This window comes from Tamandua tetradactyla, chromosome 14, assembly GCF_023851605.1.
Source record: "Tamandua tetradactyla isolate mTamTet1 chromosome 14, mTamTet1.pri, whole genome shotgun sequence".
NCBI classification, from domain to species: domain Eukaryota; kingdom Metazoa; phylum Chordata; class Mammalia; order Pilosa; family Myrmecophagidae; genus Tamandua; species Tamandua tetradactyla.
Window position 1 is genome coordinate 16,969,146 of NC_135340.1, and position 8,524 is coordinate 16,977,669.

At 36.9% G+C, this 8,524-nt stretch overlaps 1 non-coding gene across 1 annotated transcript; it reads left to right on the plus strand.

Annotated features, from left to right (window-relative positions):
• The first annotated feature begins 7,940 nt into the window (after positions 1–7,940).
• LOC143656702 (U6 spliceosomal RNA) lies at positions 7,941–8,047 on the plus strand. Its single transcript, XR_013162605.1, has one exon. It is a non-coding gene; the product is annotated as a U6 spliceosomal RNA (small nuclear RNA).
• The last annotated feature ends 477 nt before the right edge of the window (positions 8,048–8,524 follow it).

The window sequence follows — 8,524 nt, forward strand, 5'->3', positions numbered from 1 at the left end:
TAAATTGGGTGGATTGCCTTCTTTGTTGTTAAGTTGAAAGATTTCTTTATATATTCTGGATATTAAACCTTTGTGGCATATGCGGTTTTCAAAATTTTCTCCCATTTTTTTGGGTTGTCACTTTACTTTTATTATAAACTCTTTTGAGGCACAAAAATTTGTAATTTTTATGAGGTCCCATTTATCTTTTTTTTTCTTTTGTTGTGTGTGCTTTGAGTGTAAAGTTTAAGAAACCACTACCTACCACAAGGTAGTGAAGAGGCTTGCCTATGTTTCCTTCTAGGAGTTTGTTAAGTTCTGGTTCTTATATTTAGTTCTTTGATCCATTTTGACTTGATTTTTGTATAAGAAGTGAGGTGGGGGGGGCCTCCTTTTTTTTCTTTCAAATAGAGATTTAGTTTGACCAGCATCATTTGTTGAAGAGAATATTCTTTCCCAATTGAGTGGTCTTTGCCCCCTTGTCATAAGTTGGTTAGCCTTAATTGATGATTTCTGAACTCTCAGTTCATCTCTATTATGTCTGTTCTTGTGCCAGTAACATGCTGTTTTGATTACTGTGGTTATGTAATATGTTTTAATATCAGGAAAGCCTGAGTCCTCTGTGCTGGTTTGAAAGAATGTATGTCCCCTAGAAAAGCCATGTTTTGATCAAAAATCCCATTTCATAAAGGCAGAATAATCCCTATTCAATACTGTATGTTTGAAACTGTAATCAGATCATCTCCCTGGAGATGTGATTTAATCAAGAGTGGTTGTTAAGCTGGATTAGGTGATGACATATCTCCACCCATTTGGGTGGGTCTTGATAAGCTTCTGGAGTCCTATAAAAGAGGAAACATTTTGGAGAATGAAAGTGATTCAGAGAGAGCAGAGAATGCTGCAGCACCAAGAAGCAGAGAGTCCACTAGCCAGCACTTTGGAGATGAAGAAGAAAATGCCTCCCGGGGAGCTTTATGAAACAGAAAGCCAGGAGAGAAAGCTAGCAGATGATGCTGTGTTCGCCATGTGCCCCTCCAGCTGGGAGAGAAGCCCTGACTGTTGACCATGTGCCTTCTCACTTGAGAGAGAAACCCTGAACTTCATCAGCCTTCTTGAACCAAGGTATCTTTCCCTGGATGCCTTTGATTGGACATTTCTATAGACTTGTTTTAATTGGGACATTTTCTCGGCCTTCGAACTGTAAACTAGCAACTTATCAAATTCCCCTTTTTAAAAGCCATTTTGTTTCTGGTATATTGCATTCCAGCAGCTAGCAAACTAGAACATCCTCCAACTTCGTTATTTTTCAAGATGGTTTTGGCTATTTGGGGCCCTGTATCCTTCCATATAAAATTGGCGATTGGCTTTTCCATTTCTGAAAAGAAGGCTGTTGGAAATCTGATTGGTATTGTATTGAATCTGTAAATCCCCTTTGATCAGAATTGATATTTTAACAACATTTAGTCCTCAAATCCGTAAACAAGGAATATCTTACCATTTGTTTAGGTCTTCTTTGATTTCTTTTAGCAATGTTTTGTAGTTTTCTAGATATAAGCCTTATACGTGTTCGGGTTGATTTATTGCTATGTATTTGATTCTTTTAGTTGCTATTGAAAATGGCATTTTTTCTTGATTTCTTCTTCAGATTGTTCATTAAAATTTTGGGGTGTTGACCTCATACCAGCCATGTATTTGCTTTTAAAGATTTGTTTTGCAAATAGGGAAAATTTTACTTCTTCCTTTTTAATTTGGTTGGCTCATTTCTTTTTCTTGCCTCATTGCTCTGGCAAGAACTTGTAGTACAATGTCGAACAACGGTAGTGGCAGTGGGCATACCTGTCTTGTTTCTGATATTATAGAAAAAGCATTCAGTCTTTCATCATCAAGTATGATACTAGCTGTGTGTTTTTCATATATATGAAAATCATATTTATGATGGTGAAGTAGTTTCTTTCTATTCTTAGTTTTCTAAGAATATAAAATTTTTAGTTTTCTTGTCTTTATTAAGAAAGTATGCTCCACTTTTTCTCTGAAGTGTCAGGTAGTATGTATTTTCAGCTGTGAGAGTCATATGATCTCTGAGTTTTCAGCTCCACTGTCAATATGTAAACATGATAATAGCAATCAGCAATAAGTCTGAGTGGATTTAGGCAATGACTGCTCTTCCCTACCCTACCCAGAACAATCACAGTCAATGTGTAAATGGTTGTGCATTGCAATGTTCCAATAAAACTTTACTTATAAAAACTGGTTCCAGCTGGAATTGGACCACAGTTTGCTGACCCCTGTCCTAGAGTATGCCAAGGGTAGTCTATTTGGATGTGGAATGAAAATTGTAGGAAGTGTATTTATATTTTTTTCATGCTATAAAAAATAGTTTTAAAAAGGAACAGCTTTTCTGTCTTAGCCTGCCTATAGGTGTGCCTAAGAGTCACCTCCAGAGGACCTCTTTTGTTGCTCAGATGTGACCTCACTCTCTCTAAGCCCAACTTTGAAAATGAAATCATTGCCCTCCCCCCTATGTGGGACATGATATCCAGAGGTGAAAGCTTCCCTGGTGGCATGGGAAATGACTCCTGGGAGTCCTGGCAAATGCCATCCTGACCAAAGGGTTCAACAATGCCATCCTGAGCAAAGGGAGGAAAAAACGTGTAACAAATAAAGTACCAGTGGCTGAGAGTGTTCAAATAGACTCAAGAGGGTATTCTGGAGGTTGCTGTTACCCAAGCTTCAGTTAGACCTTGCTACCTATCATAACTTGCCAAACCCCAACCAAAGCCATTCCAGCCAATCCTAAAGAACACCGAGGGCAATATATGAGGTTCTACAAAGGTTCCATGTACTAGGGTAACTTTCCAGAAATCTACAATCTCCAAATGGGTCTCTGGACAATCTCCATATGGGTCCCTGGGTTCCTGGACCTAGAGGGGCAAACCTTTCCAGAACATCAGCTAGTTTCATCTCTCTACTTCTTATTATTGACAGTCCTTCCAACACGAAAAAGTTAGAATGGTCATAGCCCAAATACTCCTAAAGAGTAGCAGACAGATCAAAGGTGATGGTGATATTATACAGAGAAGACAGTGTTTAACAAATGAGTATGATTGCTGAATCATTATATTGATATTTCTTTTAGTCTCCAGTATCTTAGAGCAGCTAGAAGTAAAAACCGAAAATTGTGGAATTGTAACCCATGGCAAACTCCGAAATCTTTTCTATAACTAATTGTTGCACTGTGCATTTAAAGCTACTGCTTTTTTGTATGTATGTTAAAAAAAAAAGTGATGATATAAAAATATTTATCACTTCTAGACTTCAATGTTCTGGACCAGCTAGAAGGAAAAATCTGAGATGATGGTATGGTGGCCCATAACAAACCTGGGAGCTGTTCTGTAAGTACTTGTGGTGAGTACTTTGAGAACTATTGCTTTTTTCTTTCTTTGCTTTGTATATATGTTATATTATACAATAAAAAAAAAGATTAAGAAGAAAAGAAAGTGTGCTAGATTTTGTCAAATACCTTTTCTACATCAATTGAGATGATCTTGTGGTTTTTATCCTTCATTCTGCTAATGTGGCATTATACATTGATTTTCTTATGTTCAACTATCCTTTCATACCTGATATAAATCCCACTTGATCATGGTGTATAATTCTTTCAATATGCTGTTGGACTTGGTTTCCTTGTATTTCATTGAGGATTTTTGCATCTATATTAATAAGAGATATTGGCCTGTAATTTTCCTTCTTTTGGTTTATTTATCTAGCTTTAGTATGAGGGTGCTGTTGGCTTTGTAGAATCAGTCAGGGAATGTTTTCTGCTCTTCATTTTAAGCAGGATTTGGAGTTCATTCTTGAAATATTTGGTAAAATTCCACATGAAGCCATTTAGTCCTGAGCATTTCCTTGTTGGGAGTTTTTGATTCCTAATTCAATATCTTTACTAGTTATTGGTTGTTAGATTTTCTATTTCTTCTTGAGGCAATGTAGGTAGTTTGTGTAGTGTTTCTAGGAATTTGCCCATTTCATATAATTTGTTGGTGTACAGTTGTTCACAGTATCCTCTTGTAGTCCTTTTCATTTCTATGATGTCAGTATTAATGTCCAATTTTTATTTCTGATTTTAGTTGTTTGTGTCCTTTCTTTTTCTTTGTCAGTCCAGCTAAAGTTTTGCCAATTTTATTGATCTATTCAAAGTACCTACTTTTGATTTTGTTGATTATCTCTCTTTTTATTAATTCTCCTTTTCATTTATCTGTGCTCTAATCTTTGTTATTTCCTCCCCTCTGCTTCCTTTGGGTTTAGTTGGCTCTTCTTTCTCTAGACCCTTCTGCTGTGACATTAGGTCTCTGATCTGAGATCTTGCTTCTTTGTAACGTAAGCATTTAAAGCTATACATTCCCTTATCAGCACTGCCTTTACTACATCCCATAGATTTTGGTATGTTATAAATGTGCTTTCATTTATATTCACCTCAAGATATTTCCTTATTTCCCTGTGATTTCTTATTTAGCCCATTGGTTGTTAAAGCATGTGCTGCTTAATTTCCACATATTTGTGAATTTTCCATTTCTCCCTTAGTTAATGATTTTTAGCTGTGTTGCATTGTGGTAGGATATTCTATCCATTATTGAAAGTGCTGTAGTAAAGTCTCTGACTATTAATGTACAGCCCTCAGTTTCTTCCTTAAATCTTTCAGTATTTCCTTCATACGTTTTGGGGCTCTGCTGGTAGGTGAATAAATATATTTGCAATTGTTATGTCTTCTTGTTGAATCGACCCCTTTATCAGTTTATAATGACTGTCTTTGTGTGTCATTACCGGTTTTGAGTTAAAGTCTATACTTGAATGGTATGTTTTTTCCAACCTTTCACTTTCAACCTACTTATGTATTTGAATTTAAACGAGCCCCTTATAAATAGCATATAGTTGGGCCATGCATTTTAATCCACACTGGTAATCTCTGCCTTCTGACTGGAGAGTTTAATCTATTCATATTTAAAGTCACTACTGATAATGCAGGGTTTTTTGCCCTAAATTGTTCTGTTAATGCTTACTTTCATATTTATTTTATTTTTAAATTGCGACCTTTGAATCCTTTCCAATTTCTTTCTGAATATATTTTTCATATATTTTCTTTGCAGTTACTATGGGGTTAACTTTTAACATCCAAAATATTTTACCCTCATTTTAAATTTGGTACCAACTTAACTTCAATAGCATACACATCCACTGTTCCTATACTTCTCTATCTCTACACCTTTTAACATACTTGAAGCAAATTGTATGTCTGTGCATTATGTATCCCAAACTATACATTTGTCATTACTTTTGTGCATTTGCATTTTATCAGCTATAAGAAGAAAGAGGTGGAGTATGTAACAGTATGTAACAATACTGGCATTTATAATTATCAAATATTTACTCAAAGAATCCCTCTAGATTGCTTGTAGGGCAGGTCTAGTGGTGACGAATTTCCTCATCTTTTGTTTATCTGGGAATGCCATTCTCTCTCACTTTTGAAATTATCGCTGGATGTAAAATTCTAGGCTGGCCATTGTTTGCTCTCAGTACTTCAAGTATCTCATCCCATTGCCTTCTTGCCTCCATGGTTTCTGATAAGAAATAGGCACTTAGTTGAATTGGGGCTTCCTTGGACATAATACATTGCTTTTCTCTTGGAACTTTCAGAATGCTCTCCTTGTCCTTTGCATTCAACAGTTTGACTACTATGTGTCTGGGCATATTACTCTTACAGTTTATCCCGCTTGTTGCTCTCTGGAATCTTTGGAGGTGCATATTCATGTTTTTGCTAGGTTTGGGAGTTTTGCTAGTTTTGGGGAGTTTCTGTCACCATTTCTTTGAATATTCCTTCTGCCATTTTTCCTCTTTCTCTTCCTCTTGGACTCCCATAATGCATATATTGATATGCTTGATGGTGTCCATGGTTTGGCTATTTTCATATTTTACAATTCTTTTATCTTTCTGTTCCTCAGCTTAACTCATTTCAATTGTTTTGTCTTCGAGTTCACTCAGCCGTTCTTCTGCCAGCTCCAATCTGCTATTGAAACTCTCCTGAAAATTTTTCATTAAATGTTTGGTCTTCAACTCTAGTAGTTCTGTTTGGTCCTTTAAAAAAATGCTATCTCTTTATTGAGATTTTCATATGTTAATTCACTATTTTCTTGATGTCTTGAGTTCTTTCTCTGTATTTTCCTCCACCTCCTTGAGCATTTTTTTTCTCCTTGAGCATTTTGAAAATCAATTTTAAAAATATCTTTTCCTTGAATGTACTCATTCTGTTTTTTTAATTGGTATTTTGTAGATTTTTATCCTCTTCTTTTGGATGCATCTTCATTTCCTGTTTCTTTGATTGTCTCGTAATATTTTGTTGTACATTGTACTTTTTAATATTTTAAAACATTAACTCTAGAATTTATTACTTGAGATGTCTATTTCTTGAGTTTGTATCCAGTAAACAAAGATTTTCTCGAGCGTCAGGAGGTAACAAAAACAAGCACTTTGCAGAGCCTTTACAGATTGTTTTTGCATTGGCTATGGCTCGGCTTCAGAGTTCATTCATCCTATCAGGAAGTTTATTGGAAGGTAAATGCAAAGTACAGGGTCCCCCCTCTCTTTCCTGGGCCTGTGTCTTGTCCTGGGTTATGCTTGTGAGTGGCTTTAGGAGATCCCCTGCTAACAGGAATTTGAATGTTGCTTCTACCTCCTAGGAAAAGAACCTTCTCCCTCTCCTGGTTGCTCTACTGCAGAACTTAAAGCAGGTGCACCTTTGCTCCCATCTGCCCAACTAACTGTTTCCTCTACAGCCTTTTGTTGCCCCGAGCTACTTTTTCCCAGAGGGAAATTCTGGAAAGGAGGACAAGCCAGATAGGAATTCCCTAGGGCAGTCTTTCCTAGCTAGAAGGAGGCCAGGGACCCACAAAGGAAGCTCTGCCCAGCTCCACACTGCCCTGGGGAGGAGGTAGGAGAAGAGCCTCATGGATGCCAGTTGCTTCTCCAATGGCTCACTGAAGCTGTGTTTTTTTGATTTGGCATTTGCCTAATAAATACTGCCCATTAACTGCTTCCCATAGTTTTGAGGAACGATACTGTCCTTAAGACTCTGTTGCTTTTGCCCAAGGGGTTGACATGATGACTGCCTTCAGAGCCAGGGCCCCAGTGATCTGGAGTAACTCATCAAAACAGTGATTTGTGATCAAACTGTACATCCCTAGGTCTTGGAGGACTAGTCTTTATATCCCTCCCTGGCACCAGCAAGCTGTACCAGGAGCTGGAGTTGAGAACCTCACTGCTGCCTGCCACAAGGCTGGGGGATGCACAATGGCAGCCACTGCACAGAGTAGAGTTCACCAGTATTTACTGCAATTTACCAGCCTCTTCCTCCCACTAGATGCTTCATAGTGCTCTACTAGACTGGAGTTTCACAATAGCTGAATCAGACAGTTCCTGCTCGCTTAATGGTTGTTCTGGTGGAGAGACTGATTACTGGAACTTCCTGCTCTGCCATGTTCCCACAGTCCTATTAGCGGTCTTTTGAAAAGAAACTGACAAGCAGATTCTAAAAGTGTATGGAAATGCAGAGGAGCTAGAAAGTTTTTGAGAAGAACAAAGTTGTAAGACCTGTAGTACCTGATTTCAAGATTTAATATAAAGCTACAATAATGAAGATAGTGTGGTATTGGTGTAAGAATAGACATATAGTTCTAGGGAGTTGAGAAATAAGCCCACCTATATATGGTTGACTGATTTTCAACAAAGATATTGAAATAGTTCAAAGAAAGGATAAATGTTTTAGCAAATGTTGCTGTAACAATTGGAAAATTAGACATCCACTTGAAAAAAAAAGAACCTCCACCCTTACCTTCTTACCTTACAATGCAAAAATTAACTCAAAGTAGATCAGAGGCTTAAATGTAAGAGCAAAAACTATGAAAATTCTAGTGCTCGCTTCGGCAGCACATATACTAAAATTGGAACGATACAGAGAAGATTAGCATGGCCCCTGTGCAAGGATGACACGCAAATTCGTGAAACGTTCCATACTTAAAAAAAAAAAAACTATGGAAATTCCAGAAAAAGACATAGGAGAAAATCTTGGGTTAGGCAAAGAGTTCTTAAATAAGACAAAATTTGTGAATAAATTAATAATTTATCATCGAAAGTAAAAACCGTCCTTGAAAAGACACTTAAAGAAGAGAAAAGGCAAACCACAGGCTTGGATCAATTATTTGCAAAACACATACCTGATAAAGGACTTGTATCACAAATATTTAGATCACTTACAATTCAAAAGAAGACAAACCACCTAATTAAAATATGCAAAAGACTTTAACAGACACTTCACCAAAGAAGAGATATGAATGGCATCAAGTATGTAAAAAGACGCTTAACATCATTCGTGTTTAGGGAAAGGCAAATTAAAATCTGACTGTGATACCACTGCACACCCATTAGAATAGTTACAATTTAAAAAATTGACAATATCAAATGCTGTGAGGAGCTGGGACTTCAATTTGGTGCAACT